The 19,234-nt window shown below is 46.2% G+C and overlaps 1 protein-coding gene across 1 annotated transcript in view; it reads right to left on the bottom strand.

Annotated features, from left to right (window-relative positions):
- The window catches only part of TRPC5 (transient receptor potential cation channel subfamily C member 5), an 87,283-nt gene extending 70,065 nt beyond the window's left edge, over positions 1-17,218 (bottom strand). The window contains exon 1 of the mRNA XM_015860650.3: positions 16,811-17,218. The gene's annotated coding sequence lies outside the window, so the exon portion shown is untranslated. The remainder of the gene's footprint in view (positions 1-16,810) is intronic.
- Between the last annotated feature and the right edge of the window lie 2,016 nt (positions 17,219-19,234).

Here is a 19,234-nt window from a genome sequence, read left to right as displayed (position 1 = left end):
TTTCCTGGCTTCCACATAAAATGTAGTTCAGATCTAAGGAGACTAATTGCTTAATTTACCCAAACAGCATCCAGAAGCAAAATATCTTTGCTCTTGGCTTCTTGTTTTATCTTCCTTTATGTGCATTCCTGATGCACCTTGTGCTATGATCTTTATGTGCCTGTCTTTCCTGGATGCCTCCACAATGCTGCTAAATCATAGATATACAACATGCAGGGCACCGTTCTCACCATCTCTCCCAGAAGACAGCATTGTTTCTTACAGTACAGATGGCTTACAGATACTGATCTCTGCCAATGGAGCAGCAATGCACTCTCTGTAAAGTGACTGAAAGGAGGTGTTTTGGCATTAAGATTGAAGATAAACCATAGCATAGAGTCAGGGCCAAGCAAGCCTCAAGAAGGCCATTTAAGTAGTATCACTCCCACCAGCATATCAAGGAGTTATTCTACCCTAAGAAAGCAGCTTTCCCCAGGGTTGCATGCTCTTTATAACTGTTCTCAGTCTGCACGACTAGACGCCACTAGATTACAGTCATACCATGTTTGTCACTTCCTTGGGAATCTAGCCACATTTTCTAGGGTTTATTTTCAGCCTTGAGCTTTGGGAGTTCAGTAATTATGAGAGAATGTCGTTGTCTTAAAAATTTAAAAAAAAAAAAAAAAAAAAAGGGGGGTGAATAGAAAAAAGGGGAGTTCTAGCCTCGAAGGTGCAAAGTAAAGAGTGTGAGTCACTGAGTGAACTTTACTGATGCAGAAACTAGACAGAAAGTGTCCCACATTCTAGGCTTAAAAACCTTATTAACATTGAGCCAAAGTTTGTGGATCTGAAGTGTGGAGTAGAGAGAGGAGAGCTGTGGCTTTGGAGCCCACAGCCTTGTCAGTATTGTGGCTGCCTGACTACAACACACCAAACCTTCTCTGCAGGATGCAGCACCACCTTTCCTGTGAGTCCTCTCCTGGCTGGCAGCAAACAGCATGGTCTGTACAGCAAGGGATGGCTGTGCTGTGCTGTGGTCCCAGGCAGGTCAGGGCAGAAGTGGCATTTTGTACTCTGATTCATGGTTATACACTTAAGAATTGTCCACTCTGCTATTTATTAAACTACAAGGGTGTTATCAATCCGTCAATGCCGTGCAGAAGCAATTACTGAGTGTTCTTCATGAGAAAGCTTTGTAAACCCATTGAATCCTGCCAACTAGATATCATACAACCTTGTTCACATGTAGCCTGAGAGGATCCCTTTGACTCAATCAGATAATACAACCACCAATTTAACACCACTTTTGACAGAGAAGAAATGCATTTCCACACATGCCCGCTTATAGCCAATGCCTGCTGAGGCTTCTCTACTGCAAGACACTTCTGTTACTGCCACACCGAGCTTAAAATCAGCTGAAAAAAAGTGTGTTACACACAAGACAGCTTTACTTAAGCACAGCCGTAACTGCAGCTATAGACAGAAATGCAAACAGTATCTACGTTACACTACAGGCAATGTTTTCAATTTTCCTTCATTTTTCTTCATGGTCCTGGGCTTAAGAGCCCTCATCCTGCAAAACTGGGAATTTGCTTACTAGCATTTCTCATTAAGGCTCCCTGCAAGATGCAAAGTACCATCACCCCCATTTCTAGGCAAAGAAAAGCCAGGAGACTTTGGACTGAAGCTCTGGTCCAGCAACTCATTTCTGTCCAAGCTCACCTTTATCACCAATCAACAGCTGAAGCACATTGGGAAGATGGCAGAAGAATAAGGCTTCAGGGTAGCACAACTGTTTTCCCTGCTGATGTTTTCTCTAGAACAAAGCACTGGAGCAGCAGATGTACTGTGACAACACACCGCCAGTTTCTTCTGACAGGCACTGTTCTCCTGAGTCTTCATTTACTTTCAGCTTCCTCATGCTTCTTTCCCCTCTTGATTTCCCATCTGAAAGCTTCTATGTCTGATAGCAGTGAAGGAGTCCAGAAAACATGAATATCTGATGTTTAGACAGCTACACAAAATAGCAGGGAGCCTGAGAGAGGAGCAAAAGGCTCAGAGATGTCCCACCCTATTCAGTGAAGGGCTGATTCTGGGGCACAGTCATCAAGGTATCAATACTGAATGCAAGTACATTCCTTATACAAGAAAGTCAGGTACTTAGCCTTCCTACTTCCACATTTGGATGATGTTTATCCTCAAGTGTTTTGCCTGACCCAGATGTGGCTGCATGCCCAAGCCTTGGGCAAATGTGAACTGAAGAGGTGCCAGGCTGAAGGTGCTCATTGAAAAAGAGAAAACTCAGAGCCAGTGGACTTAAATTACAGCGCATAGTGCTGGAGGAACCACTGCAGATATCAGGTGCCACTCAGATGCTATTTCCCCTGCCTTATACTTTTATGAACAGAGACTGGTGAAGCACTTTTACATTTTGCTTGCTTGGTCTGACCTCAGTTCAAGACTCCAAACTACCACCCACTGTGAATTCAGCATTCAAAATGTAATCCTTGCTTCCAGAGCTACTTCCTGAGGAGCTGCTCTTTTGACATTGACTGGAGAAATGAGCATCAAGCTACAATCCCCACTGTCTAGCTACCTGAGGCTTAGCTTACTGCAAATCTTCAAAGCTGTCAGAAGGACTGGGGACGACCTGTGGGATCTACAGAATCAGCATAACCAGATCGGTATAGCTTCTCACTGATCATCAAGTCTAAGGCAAAACAAGCAGAATTAACATGTGGGAAAAGAGATTAGTCCCCAGCTCTGCTCTGGCTTTTACTTCTCCTGGCAGAGCTGTGAAGGTCCTGGCAGCTCCCGCCACCATCACGTCTGTCTGTCATAAAGGTGGGTAAAATTCTCAAGGTGACTTTTCGTTTCTCACAGGCTAAAAAAACCCACTGGGATTCTAGCTGGGAGTTTGAGCAGCAGGATTTGATCTATCAGACAACCACATCTCAGAGACACGGGAGGCTGAGGATTTCTCAGCTGCCTTTCTAGTGCACCTCTGGGTAAATGATTCTTCAGATCTGTGTTTCAGTTTGCTTCTCTCATTTGGTTTTAGGGTAAACAGCATCATTGGGGGCTACAAATAAGGACAGTGAAACACCATGGTGTTGCTTTCTGTAACAGGAATTTATATAGTTCCTAAAACTCATTTTTTTTCCCCTTCCTCCCACCTTCAACAACTTGCTCTCACTGCATAGCTCTCATTTTCAAGATACTGTCAAGCACTGTTCTTTACAGACACATAAAACAGATAAAACGTCTGATTAAAAAACAGATCCAAAAGGATAAACAGCCTGTACAACAAACAACTGGCAAGGATACTAAATGGAGACCTGGGGATTTCTTCAGTTACATTTTCAATGGGCATCTACGTAATGACCATGTCCAGTTCAGTAATTTCAAGCTCCACGGTTAGCAACAATCCTATTCTACACGTGTTATTATTTTTTTACTTTGTTAGCGTTTTTAAACACTGTCCATTAAATTTTATCACCTACAATCACATTTTTGTAACAGTGTAGCAAAAATGACTGAAATAAGAGTATCCATGAAAGACATAATGTTACATGCATCATTGCAAGGGAAAATTGAGACTTTGCTCACATTCAGAATTGTTCCTGGATGAACTGCAGGAGTGATGGAAATCACAAGCCTGGTTTTGCTAGTGGACACACTGACAAAATCTTAACCTTCATCTCCTCTTTAGAATAATCCTACATCCAGCTTCATTATATGCAGAACTTAGCACAGCTTCAACAAAAGTACTCAGGTCCACAGTTTTCTCAAGACCTTTTCGTTCTTCAGGCCTGTTTTTGTAACTATAATAAATGAACGGTTTTGTATTTAGAAGCTGGTTCCAGCCAGCACAAGCATGCAAAAATAAATTAAATCATGAAATTCTTACACTGATGAATTAAGGCCAAATACTTATCAGCATCCTGCGGTTACATTTCCTGAGCCCTGTGTCCTAAAGTGCCAAAGCAGACCAGAATCTTTTATGTTTTATACTTCTGGCCTAGGCATCTTTCCTCAGCTTCTCCAGTCCTTGTTTCTGAGATTTTCATCCCCTGCCCATCAAATACCTTTGCACAGAACAGCTCTTGAGTGGGAAGTCAGACTCAGCACTGATTTTCCTATGCCCTCCAGCAATCTGAGGAGCCCTTGTGTTCTCTTTTTCAGCTGGATTTTCCTGTCAATGAAGAGCTCTTTCCAATTTCGTATAAAATGCTTGAGGCCAGTTACCTGCTATTTGCTTTCTTGTTTGTGTACCTTTGGGCAGCAGGTCTGGCTCATTCCTTCCAAGCTTATTTAGAGCTACAGGTCATGTCCATCTTTACGGATTTCTGATCAAACGACTGTAGTGCAGACCTTGCTGACTAACAGCGAGCAGCTCTGACAGCCACAATCACTCCTGCACAGTGTCCCCAGCCAGAATGGATACCTGCAGAAACTGAGACAGATGCAATTTCTACAGGCATATGCAAGCACAGAAAAATATCACTGTACAGTCCCTAGGACAAGAGGTCAAGTACACGTGTTTGTTCCATTGCCAGGCTTTCTTTTTGCAAGAGGGGTGGTTTCACTTGAACGGAGAACTGGTGCATCTCTTCAACATATTTATCCACTCATGGATTTCTCATCCCCAGAAATATACACTCAAGCTTTTCTTGGATTAATTCCATGTCAGCTTACTAAGTGTCCCCTCACGATGAAACCAAGCACTTCTGTGTTTGTTAGAAATAAGTTACTTGGATACACAGATTGCTGTTTGCCCACTGGTTGCCCCTCTTTGCTCTTCCTCTTGGAAATGCAGGGTTCTACACTACTATCATGGCTGCAGCTCCTCCTTCTGCACTGCTACAAGCTCCACTATGAAATAATTAAAGCTACTGCTTGCTTCCAAAACAACTGCCCCCCAGCACAGCATTGGATACTGTACCCCTCCTGTTGCTGTTCGTCCCTGCAGTGCCCACTTGCCTCCTGCCTGCATGGCTGTGCAAACTGAATGCAAGCACTGCTGTCCTTGCATCTTTCCCCAAGGCCAGACCCCAAGATTCCTTGTGTTTTTGTTTGTTGGCTTTTTTTTTTTTTTTAATATGGCAGATGCAATTTGGAAGGATTCCAAGTTGCAGATGCTTTTCTCCCCCACATCATTCTTTTTTGTCCCAGTACTCTGGATTTTGTTCCATCCTTGAGGTGTCACAGAACAGTCAACCTTGCTCAAGTCATGGATGACTTATTTTCCTTGGCAAATTCAAAATGTTTTGCTAAGAGTACATTCTGGGCCTTGAAGGTTTTTTTGTTCCCATGTATGGATTACTGTCCAATTTCTCTTCATCCACACTCTGAATTTTCCATAGTGCTTTTAATGGCAGCAGCATTCAAGCCCACTCAGATAATGCAAACAGTGCCCCAGTCAGCTGGTGCAGCGCCCTCTGAAGCCAACAAATCTCCCCCAAGTACTGTGCTAATGCCAACAGCAGTGCTGATTTCTCCCAGATACCAGGTATTGCCATCAAGCAGAGCTACAGGAGCAGGAGGTCTGGGTGAAGAAGCTGGACTTCTCCTATACCCCCCTACATCTCAGGCAGGCTGTTACACACTACCAGCTGGCTACCTTAGTTCCATAAATGCTACTTGGCTGGCATTTCAGGTTGAAATAGTCAAATGCAATCTATATGTTTCTTCACTTCCATTCTGGACTTCAACTTTCTGCAAAAGCAAATGTGGGGCAATGATAGCTGTAGGGATACCACACCCCTGCCAAGGATGCTACAGTCTGAGCTGCCCCAGAACAAGCTCAAACACTGCACTAGATAATGCCACGGGGGATGAGTTAAAAGCTGGCAAGACATGCCCCTCTTAAAGCCTGAAAAAGGTGAACCCACTCACACACATATACAATTTCTCCCTAGGGAAAAAAGAAGGAAAAAAAAAAAAAAAAAGGAGGATCACACGTTCTGGTTTGTGTAGTATTTGACAAGAGCTGAGCTCCCAAACCCACTGCACCAGCCAGTGAGCCAGGCAGCCTCCTAAATCCATTGCTGACAATGAAGCTGTTTGTTTGTCATCTCGAGGCTGAACAGCAATGACATTTCTGTTGCAGTGCAGTAAAAGGTTAGCACTTGCATAAGCTGACAAATGTGAAGTCAAGGTGACTCTACTTTCCGTATTACATTAGCATAGGACTGCAAATCCTTAGGGCACACAGAGAAATCTAAGCAAGCAATATAGGCAACTGCAGCATTGCAACTGAAAACATCCAGGGGAAAATTCTCCCCTTGGGAAAAATCACATATAAGATGTGAGATGAAATCTCATGACATGTTTGCAGTCTGCCGGGATCAGTGCAAAGACAACAGAACAGACTGATATTAAGGTGCATCAGATGGAAACTGTTTATTAAAAACGGAGATGATGGAAAGTAAGAGTGCAATAGAAAAGTTGAGCAGAAAGATGCAAGTTTGGGAAACCGCATTGTTTCACTGCAGCACCTGCATGACTGGATGACTAAATTTGTTTTAATGGACTGCTGTTTTGATACTGGGCTATAACAAGATACTGTGGGAAAGTGAGAAGCTGAAAGCTGGCTTTGAGATTTCAGATAATCTTCTCCTAATTAATAGTCTGTGTATATTTATGTCATCTTACTGCAGCAAAACACTCAGAGCTCTCCTTTCTTTTAACTTCCCCTTCTTTTTCCCTTTTGAGTGTTAGCTATTAATTTACTATGCTCTTTCTTCACATTATTTCAGCTAATGCAAGGCTAAATTGTTTCAAATGCCTCTTACGCACTCTGGATCCCACTCTGCTTATGCAGATTCACTTGTCTTTCTGACTTCAGTGACATAATTCCTAATTGCACAAGTAAAACTGAAAAGAGAAGCCACTATTCTGCACTTCTTCCTGTTCTATTATGCCGGGCTACTGCCGTTGACTAAACTCACCAAATTAAAACTCTCCTCTAACTCAGCAGGGAAGGCACCACAAAGCTTTGGTAGCACTTCAAAGCATCTCCACGCTTTGCCTCTTCTTTCATGTCCCACCGATGTCGTCTGTCACATGCTGTTATGTAACTCCTTCAGCTCTCAGCCCCAGTGTCTTCTAGGTTTTGAGTTAGTGCTCAGAAGTGAGTGACAATAGCCTATCTTCCCAACTCAGTACCACCCCAAAAAAGCAAGAGAACAGATCAAGTGCCAGCTGAGGAATATGTTCCCATCCATATATTACCAGTGCTCTGCTGGGCTTGGATGTGTGCAACAAAGCAGCTTTAGGACCAAATAAAGCACAAATTTGCAGCACCATCTCCTGGCACCTTATATATGTGTATGCACAGATAGGGTGGCATTGGAAGGTTCCCTGCCAGTGCTGTGGTAACTCTATATAGAAGGGTGAAGAAGGACATTCAGGTCATGGTTTGTTCCTGTGTTGTAACAAATACAAACTGGATTCTACAAGCAACCACACATAGTTTGGTTCTAGCATTTCCCATGGGCTAAACCTATGCAGTTCTGTCCCCTAAAGTCTCCCCAGCTGCCCAGACATGAAAAGCACTGTCACCAGTGCTATGAATACATACTACGCCAGCCTAACACCAAACTCATTCTTCTGTAGTATTCAGCAGTTCTCACAGACTCAGGTACTCATGCAAATTGCAGCCTTTCTTCAAACATCTGTGAAAACTGAGATGGTCAAATTAAAAATAAAATAAAATGGTATTCAAACAGCCCCCTTTCTCCAGCATCTCCAGTGCACAGATGCAACCCATGTGGGCTGGAAACATTTTGCAATCTGAGGTTATTCCTAGGACTCATTTTTCAGGTGCAAGAGGTTCTGCTTTGGACCCACCTGACACTCATAATGAAGATAATTTGATCCATATGGAGTCAGCAGGAGTGCTGGACCAAAAACAGTACATGAGGGCTCTGGATCCAAAGCAATATTAAAAATGAATGAATTTAAATGAGAAAAGAGTAGGTCTACTTATGTGTTGGTTAATTTGGAAACAAACCAGCACTTTCGAATAGCATCAGTTATCCATGATAATTATAAATGATCTTTCCTATAAAAGACTTCACTGAAAAGAAGGCCTGCTCATATTAGTCACGTTTTTATACTTACAGATGAGAACTCAGAGCTATTTACCCTGCTTTGGGCAGACTCGAGCAGCAGTAAGCCCCCAGCTTGATCCATTACACATCAACCTGCATGAGAGAGGCAGGGAATCAACCTGCACGCTGCAGGAGCTTCTACAAACTCTCTTGCTCAAATTCTCCCTCTAAGAGGGCTTTGTAACCTTCGCAGCAACATCCTACTTCATTTTTCTATCTTCCCAGCTGCTGGTCCCATTTTAGTACTGGACACACGTTCACTGTTGGGTTTAAGCTGTTCTTAACAACATGATGCAGGCTCAACAGCTAAAGGTCTCTTTGTGGGGAGCAGGCTGAGTTCTGTGCCCCCCACTGAATTTTTTACAGCCCAAGTCCCCATTCACCACTCAGAAAGGCAAGCTGTACTTGTTTGGGCTATAAAAGATGATTAAAATAGGAATCCATCCATTACAAAACCTAGGCAGCGTGTTGGTTTCTCTCATGTAACCACACTATTAGTAGCAAACTGTGCTTTTGCTTCTGAATTAATAAACTGAACTCAGTGACAGCTGTGTGGCACAGCATCAGGAAAGCAAAAAGATCCATCTCCTGCCTCTGGATCTTGCATGACTACAGATGCTACTGAGCTTGTTTCCTTGTCTGTGAAATGGGTGATGCTGATGTTCATCTCCCCTAACTGCTTGCTAAGAGGCTTAACCCATAAAGCAGATTTAAACAGCAATATGGGCACAGTATTGATACCATTTAACATACTTTAGGTTTTACAGAAATGAACACGAACTAAAAGCCTAATTCAATTTCTGTTGAACTCCACATTCCCTTCGTAATGCTTCAACAGTTAAGCTCGGGAGCACACTGCAGAACAGCCTGTGCTGCTCGGTACCTGCCCAAGGCTGTACCCTTACACTCAAAAAGCTACCACTTGAAAAGGGAGGAAGTCCTATCCTGTCCCCTGTGCAGGAAGGGCATCTGGATGCCGATGGGCATTTGAATGGCTCTCAAGCCCAAGTATCTATGTCTGGTCAGGAATAGCTGCATCCTGCAGCTGCCCATGTCTTCCTCCAGGCACCACAGAAGTGACAGAGCAACCTACAAGCCACTGCTGGTAAAAATGTGTTTGGCCAAACGGACAGGAATACTGACAGGATCCATTTGTAGAAATGGGATCTGAAACGTCCATAAACCACACCAGCAAAATCCACCTAACAACATAAACACTGTGAATAACCTGATAGTGGTGCAGACTTGACGGGACTTTGTGGTCTTGTCCTGGTTCAATTGTAGGGTCAGGGTCCAATTATCAGTGTCCTCAGACTGTGCCACTGCTCAGAGCACTCAAGGACTTCAGCTGAGCACAATAACCAGATTAAAGGACTCTAAAAGAGCACTGCCATGGAAGGGGCCATGGTGCAGGACTGAGGCATCTGTGTCACCATGTGGAACAACCCCTCAGATCCCATCACAGCACAAAGCCAAGCGCTCTGCTTTCACCTGACCATTCTGGGCCTGCCCAGGGCTGACCTGAGCACAGCCCCACAGCCACAGTGTCATCCCCTGCCCCAGGAGGGACACAGTGATGCTCTAAAGAGCATCTCTACCTGCCTGGAACACTAGTGAAGGTAGCATCCTGTCCCACATACTCAGCCACCGAGGGGAAGCTCTGAGTGCAGAAGCAAGAAAAAGAAAGAACAACTCTGATCCCAAAAAAGCAAACTCACTAAACAGCCCTTAACTGGCCTGCTCCACACAGGTCAGTCATAGCGCAAGGATCTTTGTCTCCAGATGACTTTTGAAAGAGAAAAAGATTATACCAACACACGGGAAGGTCACAGCAGCCCTCCTGCTGTTTTACATCCCAAATACTTCAGGCTTAACTCTGGTGCCATCAGCTAGCAAGTACTGAAAAAAACCAAACAAACCAAAATAAGCAATTTAGAGGACATCTGAGATAAAATACTGAGCAGCGACCAAACAGGGCTAATAGCACAGACAAATCTGACAAAAAGCCTTCAGGCCAAGCCCACCCTTGTCTTGGTGGCCTGAATCCCAGCCTTTCCATTTCTTTTCCCAGCCCTCTGATGAGCCATTTAACTACCAGGGTCTTGGCTTCTCTAAGCATTCAATTTTAAGCAGATAATAACATATCTTCCAGCCTCGATATGTTATGTTCGCAGGCTGACGATGAGTGAGATTTTTGGAATCTGTAAGATTTTTTGGAGGAAGAAGAATCCCAATTTGTTCCATTCAGAAGTGCAACAAGAAAAGACAACTCAGGAAGATCTGCCAGCACGTGTCCTACCTGACCCTCTCCACAGGGATATGGTGGGTGCAAGTAAACTATTTGTGCTGAAGGTCAGGCATAAAGCCTTGCATGGGGAGCTACAAGACTTGTAAAAAACTTCCTTCCATCTGTTGCAGCATCCTGCCTACATTACTTTCAGCCAAGCTTCAACTTCTTCCTTTTGCAAAACTATTTCAGCCAACCAGGGGTTCAAGTGGCTTCTGTGGACAGCAATGGGTTTATTTTGGGGAGGGGTACCTACCCTCCCTAATTACATTTTGTGCCAGTAGCTAACGTGATGGCTTGTTGACTGCTGATATTCATACCCATGTCTTTGACAGGCACGGCGCCCACTCACCAGCTGCTCAGCCTGTTTGATTAGGTTACAGACAGGGTGCAGGGAAAGCTGCAGGAACTCACATGGAAGTGAAGCCATTTTGTGTGCGGGCACGCGTGCACGTAAAGCCACAACTTAGCACTCCCAGTCATCGTGCTTCCACATACCCTCAGAGGTGTGCGTGTACACACCGGAATCAATCCCTGCACACAATGAAGAAATAGGAGAGCCAGAGAGATACCATTTCAAACTTGGCGTGATTTCAGGATCAATAGAATCCCACAGACAAGTGTCAGAACATTTGCCCTAACGCTCCATAAACACAGAGCTCCAGGCTTTCACTCTGCCATTCAACAGAGATGATGTACATTTGAAGGCATACATTCATTTTAGACCTGGAGTCGGAGAAGTCTGAAGCTCTTTTCACGGCCATAAAGCATACCTCTGCTTTGAGTTCAGCTTATGCCCCTACACACACAGCACTGAGAGAGCACTCGGTGCCTGTCAGAAACCGGGATGTGGCCAAGTAGTGTTTATCTCCCATTGTGCATCCTGCTGACAGCGGGGCATCAGCTGGGACACACAGGAGCTGCTCTCCCAGCCAGGGAGCCAGGCAGATAACAGACCTATTCCCTCCTGCAATCCTTGTGGAGCCACTGGGCACAGTGAGCTTCCAAATCAACCTCTAGGGACCTTTCCAAGAGGGAGACAGATCTTTGCTTTCTTGACAAAGAAACAAGGCAGTGCAGGAGAAGCAGGCTTAAGAAGACTTTCAAGATTCTTCAGAGTCTTAGCCAGAGGATCCCGATGGTCTTATGCAGGAAAGAAAGACCTGGGTAAGGGACTTTCACTATTGCATTAAATATACCACAGGGACTTCTCACCTTGCATTTGCACATTCTCTGTGCTATCCTGCCCTCTTTCTCATCTCCAGATCTGGCTTTCCGCACGAGACTATGACACTATGATGATGATGATACTTCTTTCACTGGTGTAATTTTTCCTCTACCGTTAAAAACATCCCTCTCTTGCAGAAGATGCTTCTCTTTGAAACAGCCTTCTTGGCTGGGCCATGGGAACCTGCTCCACTGCCCCTTCCCCAGTTATTTGGTGGGCACATCCACATCCCCAGGGGAACTGGATGAAGCATCAACAATGAAGAGCTGAGAACCTTTATTCCTTTTGTTCCCAGTAGGAACGATTTTAGGACATTAGGGCAATTCTAGAGACTTGGATATCTCTCTACCCGGAAACTTTCAACTGCTCCCATACACGGTACAGATACTTCCATTAACCGCAGCTCCAGGCTAAATAAAAGATCAGCACCTCCATTTCATACTACAGTACAAAACAGACAGAACAGGATGTAAAGACCAAATGAGAAAGTAGAATTATTTTATCCTCTTGTCCCAAACATAGCCCTGAGCCCCAGATGGCTTCTTGCTCTCACACTACTTTGCCAGTAAGGCTTCACACAACAAAATCCTCACAGCGTTCCACACTAATCCATTAATACCTGTGAGAGCAAGCTGACATCTCTACTCCGGTTATCATTCTGGTACCAAAACGCCCAATAAACTCTGCTCCAGGTTCTTCCCTCTTTATTTTACCAAGGAGGGAGCAAAATGCAGATTCAGCAGGCTCTGTGTGCTGGCGCAGAATGGAGGCACAGCTCAGACCCCCAGCCCTGCCTTTCAGAGCAGGATGCTGCCTCTGCAGCAGTGGGAGGCAGCATGTGCCCACTGCATTGACAGCGGCCATTCCCTTCTGCGCTCCCCTGCATATGGCAATCTGTACACAGAGAGCCAGAGGTCACATCCAGACCACCGTGCTTCCTATCCACTCTGTCCTCTGTGAACTCATCCTTTCCAACCTGCTTTTGCTCTCTTCAGCATCCTGTGCTAATGAGTGCTACAATTTAATTATCGAACATGATGGGAAATATATCTGATTGTATTCAGGTGCTTAAGTCAGTGTTTCCCAAACACTGTGTCAGTTCCCAGCTAAGGATACAAAAGGGATGCAGGGTATGTGAAAGGGGCCAGGAAATTGCCTTAGTTCTGACCGGAACATGTTCACTGCATGTGGAAAAAAAAAGGGAACGACTGAGAGGAGGGAGAAGGGAATAAGGGCAAAATAGCTCCCTGGCTTGGATCCAGACACTGCACCAAGAATAAATAATAACACATGTCCAACAATCTAACACAAACACACATAATTCCTATTTAGCAAGGATGTGATCTGAGAGCTTTGTCAGTCAATCCTACTGCCTGAAGTTGCTCATCATGGCCACTGCTGTGACCAATGCTATAGAAAACCTGATGTAATCTTAAAAAAAAAAAAAAAAAAAATAGAGAAAGAAGAATTGAGGTCTACCTGCTACACAGACACATACAGAAATGCACCTTGTCTCTGCAGCTCCTTCCCTTCACAGCCATCATCTGACAGAGATGCCTACAGCCATGCTTCACTCTGAGGACTCCTCCCTATGAAGTGATGTATCTCAGCAGGAGCACAGGTTGAACAGGGGCACACAACAACACAGCAGCCTCTCTTTAAGATGATGGTAGAAGTGGCCAAAGCCAGAGGCAGGTGAGCCAGCAGGGAGGCAGAGCTCTGGGGCAAGGATCCTCCTGCAGCAGAAGGGACCAGCCCCAGAGCTTATCTCAGCCCTGGATGCCAACACTTTTCTCACTTCCCCAGGAGCATTAACCTAACTTACCCTGAAAACACACTGAAGCATAACAGCTCCGACAGCTGAACAGGGTAAAAATCTGCCCCAGCTCATGGCTGCAGTCTTCACCGTCATACAGACAGCTCCATCTTACTGGGCTTCTTGCCTGTGATACCTGTCCTCCTCTGCACTGAGCCTGGGCACGCAAAGGGGGACCTGACTGGCAAGATGCTCTGCTGCAGTGATTTGTGCCTGCTGGGCATCTCCCTCGGCAGGGAAAGCAAATGAGAATAGCCCTTGCCTTGCTCCAATTTTGTCCTACAGACTCAACTAGCAAAATAAATAAATAAATAAATAGAAATCTACCATTGATTTAAAGCCACAGATTTGCTCCGGTACTTCTTCATCTCAACAGTAAGGTGGATCCTGTTCCTTCCGCAGTTCATACCAATACCACAATATTAACCAGTATTTCAGGTTCAGAAACTTCTGGGAACCACTTGCTAGCTTGTAGTTTTTCCCAAACTGGATGCTGTGGAGATTACCAACCAGCAAGAGATCCTCCCGCTCTCACAGAGAATTGCAGAATCATTAAGGTTGGAAGAAGAGCATTAAGATCATCCATCCCAACCAAGAGGCAGTAGTCCTGCTTACCCACTCCTGTGCAGGCCATCCTGTGCCCAAACGAAGCCTTTGACACAAGCTTGCTCACCTCTGTGCCAGATCAGCAGCCCAAACAGCTGGAAAACTTTGCTTGGCTGCAATACTTACATGAGGACACTTTTTTTCTACAGGTTCTTCTTGTTGCCAAGGTAAAAGACTGCTGTACATCCAGTCCTGAGCTTCTGGATAGGTCCATCCTGCTGAGCTTGGTGCTCCCTGCTGATCAAGTCACTATAACCACCTCACCCATGGGACTGGCTTTCCTCTGCTCTCTCCCTTTATCTTCCTCTAGCCAGAAATGATTTACATGTTTGTTTACTCCGAGCTATTCATTCAAGTCATTCAGCAGCCCTCTTCCCCCAATCATATTACAGCACATTTTCAATTGGAATCTCTGTTGTTCTGAATAGAAGAACAGTGGACTAAACCGTAGGCCAGCCTGCCTCTGGGCTTCAGGAAGACCTCACCTTTGTTACAAAGACTTAACAAGCCAACGACATCATAATCCCTTATGGTGCTTTATGAAAAAGGAGAAGCTCCAGGCAAAGAAAACACTCTCTATTTACACCAGCGTAACAATTAGTGGAATTTGGCTCGTTTTGCACAAATTATACTACTGCGCTTGTAGGAACGATCTTTCTGTTTCAAACTAATTTTAGCCACTCTTGAGTAGTGATTATCGAGCTCTTCCATCTGTTGCAGGAAAAAAAAAAATTATTTGCACATAGCTTTTGCAAATGTTCTCCTCTGAGGTATGTTTGCAAGAACTCCATCCCTCAAAAAACAGCGTAATCATATTACTAGCAGGACTCATAACTCAGCTGACTGCGCCTTGTCTATTAAACCCACAGCATGAGAAGATCTCAGAATCGACATTGTAAGGTTTTTAAGGCTGCCTGGAAATAAATTAGGTTGCAAAAAAGCAAATTAATCAAAGAACGGTGTGAGTCCCATTACCTCGATGCAGAGATCCTCCAAAAGCAGAAAGTGGTTAAGAAAAATAAGCAATGCCTTAAAAAAGAAGCAACCAAATAACATGACAAGAACAATGAGATTTCAATATGCTCAAATGAAAACAATGCAGCTCAAATGATAAGAAATTCTCTCCGACTCCCAGCAATAAAAATAAGAAATTATGTTAACATTCCATATATTTGCAGGACAAATTAAAGCTGAGAAACCTCTGATCAAACTCAGGTCCTTTTCCGTTTAGTTTCTTTTCACAGCCTAACAACAACGCTTGGACCTTTCTCTTTAGTGCTAGAAATGCACTCTGCAGTAGTCCCTGAGACACCGTTCGTTCTTAGAAGCCTTGCTCTTAGCAGATAACATACTGATCCGTACTGTGTGTCAGAATTAAAGCACAGCCAAACGCAACAGCAAAGTCAAACCACAGACCAGTGGGCTTGAGCTGGGCCCATGTGATGCCATGGTCAGGATGAGCTGTGCCAAGCCAGAGGGTGCTGGCTGAAGGCACAAGCAGTATGAGGCTGAGGTGTTTTCTCAGCTGATAATTACCACCAGGCTACATGGAGATAAACTGGGGGGTAAATATTCACAGCTCAAACATGGAGTGACATGGTGACACCCAAGAATGATAGATCTTTTTTGCAAAGAAACAAAAGACACTAGATTTCTTTACAGGGGATTAAAATGCCAGAAAATTGCTCCTTCAGCCTGATGTCTGAAAATATGTTTGGCCACATCTTTTCAATAAACTTCTTAAGGACACGGCTGTAACTTCTGAAAAGCATTTCAGAAACGTCACTGTAGTCATCTGCATTCACACAGAACCTCTCGGCTGAAAAGTGTTTTCAAGGGCTTCTGAGTCGCTTCACAGCCCTGAGACGTAGCAGCACAGGAGAAGCCACTATCTTATGCAGGGAGCAAGCAACATCACAAGGATCATGAGACCTGCCCACGGTCGGGCAGAACGCCCACAGCAAATGGAAATAACCCTCAGGTTTGGTCACCTGGAAGCCCGCACACGCCGCAGTGTCACCGCCTGACCATCCTTTCCCCACACCTTCCCCTCCGTTCTCCCCTCCTGCTCCAGGCACCCTATTGCATCAGCCTCCTCGCAGGGAGGTGCACCTCGCACAACACTCGGGGTTTGACCATCTCAAAGACCAACCGTTCTCACTAAACCAAAGAAAACTTAAGAGGAAGGGAAGAGACGGGCTGAAGTTGGCAGCCACCTCGCTCCTCCAACGCAGCAGCGGAACGCAAGGCTTCATCCAGGACCGTTCAGCCACGTTACCCGGGGCACGAGGAATTTAATGGCAGACCAAAGCATTACCATATTCATAACCGTGACTAATAAATCTGTTGTCAAAGCCGACAAAAATATCACGCAAGCAGAATGTTTTCACACCATAGAGACCACTGGAGTCACAGCTCCGTAGTAAACAAATGAACTCGGGAGGAGTCCTGAAATCACCACCGACTTTTTCGGGCTGGGGGATTTAATCACTACGAACAGCAGGACGCCGACGGACCGACAGCGCAGCATTGAATCGCAGCACCCAACGTTACCTCTCCCGACTCCGGGGCCCGCAGCTCGGCCGGATCACCCGCACTCAGGGCACAGACCGCTCCGTTAGGGACCATTTCGGCTGCGTGAGGCGGCAGTAGCTCTCTGGGCTCCCACCGGGCGGCCCCAACCCGGCACCCGATAGAAGCCAAGCGTGGCCGCCGCCCCAGCAGGTGCCTGACCGCCCGCGGCTGCCAAGTGCGCGCCCGCCCCGAGCCGCACTCACCTCGTTGCCGCTCCGTCAGGCTCTACACGCCGTGGTACCCGCGGGCCGTGCCCGCCGGGCCGCTCCGCTCATTTGTAATCCGCTCCGCGCCCAACAACGCGGGGGCGGGAGCCCCCATTGCCGCCCCGCCCGCGCTCCGCCGCCCGCGCAGCCCAGCCCGGCCGGCTACACGGCCGGCTACACCGCCACACGAGGCAACGAGCCGCGGGGCCGCCGGCCGGCAGGGCAGGGCGGGCGAGGCATCGCGCTCCTCACCCCGGCGGCGGGGAAGGAAGGAGGGGGACGCCGGGCAGAGCTCCCCGGGGAGCCGGGCGGTCGCGGCGCCGCCTCTCGCAGCCCCTGGGCGGCAGCCGGGCCGGGCACGGAGCGGAGCTACGCGGAGCCGCGCGGTGCCGTCGCGGTCGCTGCCGTCGCACGCCGCCCCTCGCGGATACGCCGCCCCTCACACCCGCGCGCCCACACCCGCCCCTCGCACGCGCGCCCCTCACAGCGGCCCCGGGCTCCAGCACAGCGGAGCAGCCCGCTGCTGGATTGTGCATCCTCTGCCAGCAACACAGGGACACTCCGTGCTTGAAACCAAAGTGTGACACCAACCGAGTTTGTAACTGGCCTCATGGGCACCCCAAACCAATGTCCTTCCCCACCGTGTGATCACCATGTCGCCACGCTCCCTTAGCTGTGCTATTCTTAAAACATGAATAATGCACATTAACACTCAACTGTGTTTCAACACTTAACTGTGTTGAAAAAGCTGTGTTTTTTTTATAAGAAGGCACTTTGCCAGCATCAGCCCTCGTGGCAGAGGTGCCCACCTGTGAGGTGAGGTAGTGCTGGTGCTGAGGAGGCCATGCCCAGCCGCCATGCCAGCAGCACACAGGCCACATCTCAAGGGCATCAGCAGAATGCTGCTCCCACAGCAAAGCACCAATTCAATATTTCATCATGGCACAAGTTTAAGAGCCCTTCATGTCCTCCGAGATACCGAGTAGTGCTGAGTAAATGATTCAGAGCAAATCATTTATTCAAAACTTCAGTCTACATTTGCCGTCAGTCCAAGAACACAAAATGATTTTCTTCCTGCTTGGGTTCAGTCAACCCGTGCTTCAGAACTTGCTTTTAAATCCCAGGCAACAGCCTCAGGTCGCTGCATGGTGACAGTCAGGGATTCTCGAGCAGCACCTTCTGATTTGTTGAATTCATTTCCTTTTGTCTTTAGGATTATTTTTTCTCCCGTGCCTCAGAGCAGCCCCAGGTCCTGCCCAGCCAAGGCCTGTTGCAAGGGGAGCAGTGCCTGGAGGAAGGCGTGTGTGTGATGCAAAGGGTGTGATGCTGCTGGGTATGAGCAGAAGCTGCTGGAGCTCAGTGCGCTGCACACACACAGCCCAAAGCACTGGCAAGCAGGGAAAGGCTGATGAGCCAGGGTGGTGGCAGAGGGCAGCTCCACTCAAGATAATGGTGCAAACACCTCCAAAAATCCCAGAGTCCAGCTGCTTGGGAGCCTTGTTAGCTTTTTCATGCCCATCAGGTAATCAGTTCATTGGCAGGGCTTTCTCCAGCAGCATTTGGGCAGCATATTGCAAATAAATGTGTGTGATTAAAAAGCAGTGTAATAATTGTGAAGCGAGACTAAGTTGATTTACTCCCCAGTTTCTTGTCTTACAAAAGCTGCCTGGTGCTAGTCATCTCTAGGCCAAAACCAAGGAAAGTGGGGGAGACTGTCTATTTTCCGTTTCTCCACCATGAAGTGAAACAGGACAGCGGCTGAGCCCTCAAAACAGAGTAGGGAACGATTATTCTTAGAAATAGCACCTCTGGAAAATGCCTTTTATCTCACTGGCAAAGAAATCCTATTCCTTCATCGTGCAGAAAGGGAGATTTTACATATTTTAATTAGAACAGCTGAAAGGCTGGGAAAAAGAGAATCCACTTTGCTGTCAAGCTCTTTAGTGAGGAAAAGTTCTCAGAGTTCAGGAACCTGGAGGGAGCTTTAAATCTCCATGGCTAAAAATAATTTGTCCCTTAAGAAAATGCCATGGATTTTTTTCTTTCTTTATTTCTTTATATATATATATCTGCCTTAGATAACTTCAGGTCAACAGAACATGGAAGTTAAACTGGGAAAGTGGCAATCTTTTTCACTTTCTGCACTTCAAGATCTTTTCACTGTTAACTGGGCACAGGGCAGTCCCCGCGGGGCTGCCATTTCACTCATGTTTGGAGGATATGGTGCAGCTTGATGAAATTCAGCTTGACAAGATGTTTGGGGCTACAGCTGGTGATACACACGTGAGCTGCCTTCTCTTCACTAGTTTTACTTTTTCTATTATCGTTCTTATTATTATTACTATTATTAATAATAGTTTGGGTTTCTTTCTTTTCACTCCAGCAAACACACACTGAGCAGGAACCCCAGGGCGCATGCTT

This window comes from Coturnix japonica, chromosome 4 (assembly GCF_054131305.1).
Source record: "Coturnix japonica strain WE chromosome 4, WE-NBRP24, whole genome shotgun sequence".
Classification (NCBI taxonomy): Eukaryota; Metazoa; Chordata; class Aves; order Galliformes; family Phasianidae; genus Coturnix; species Coturnix japonica.
This window is presented reverse-complemented; position numbering and strand designations above follow the sequence as displayed.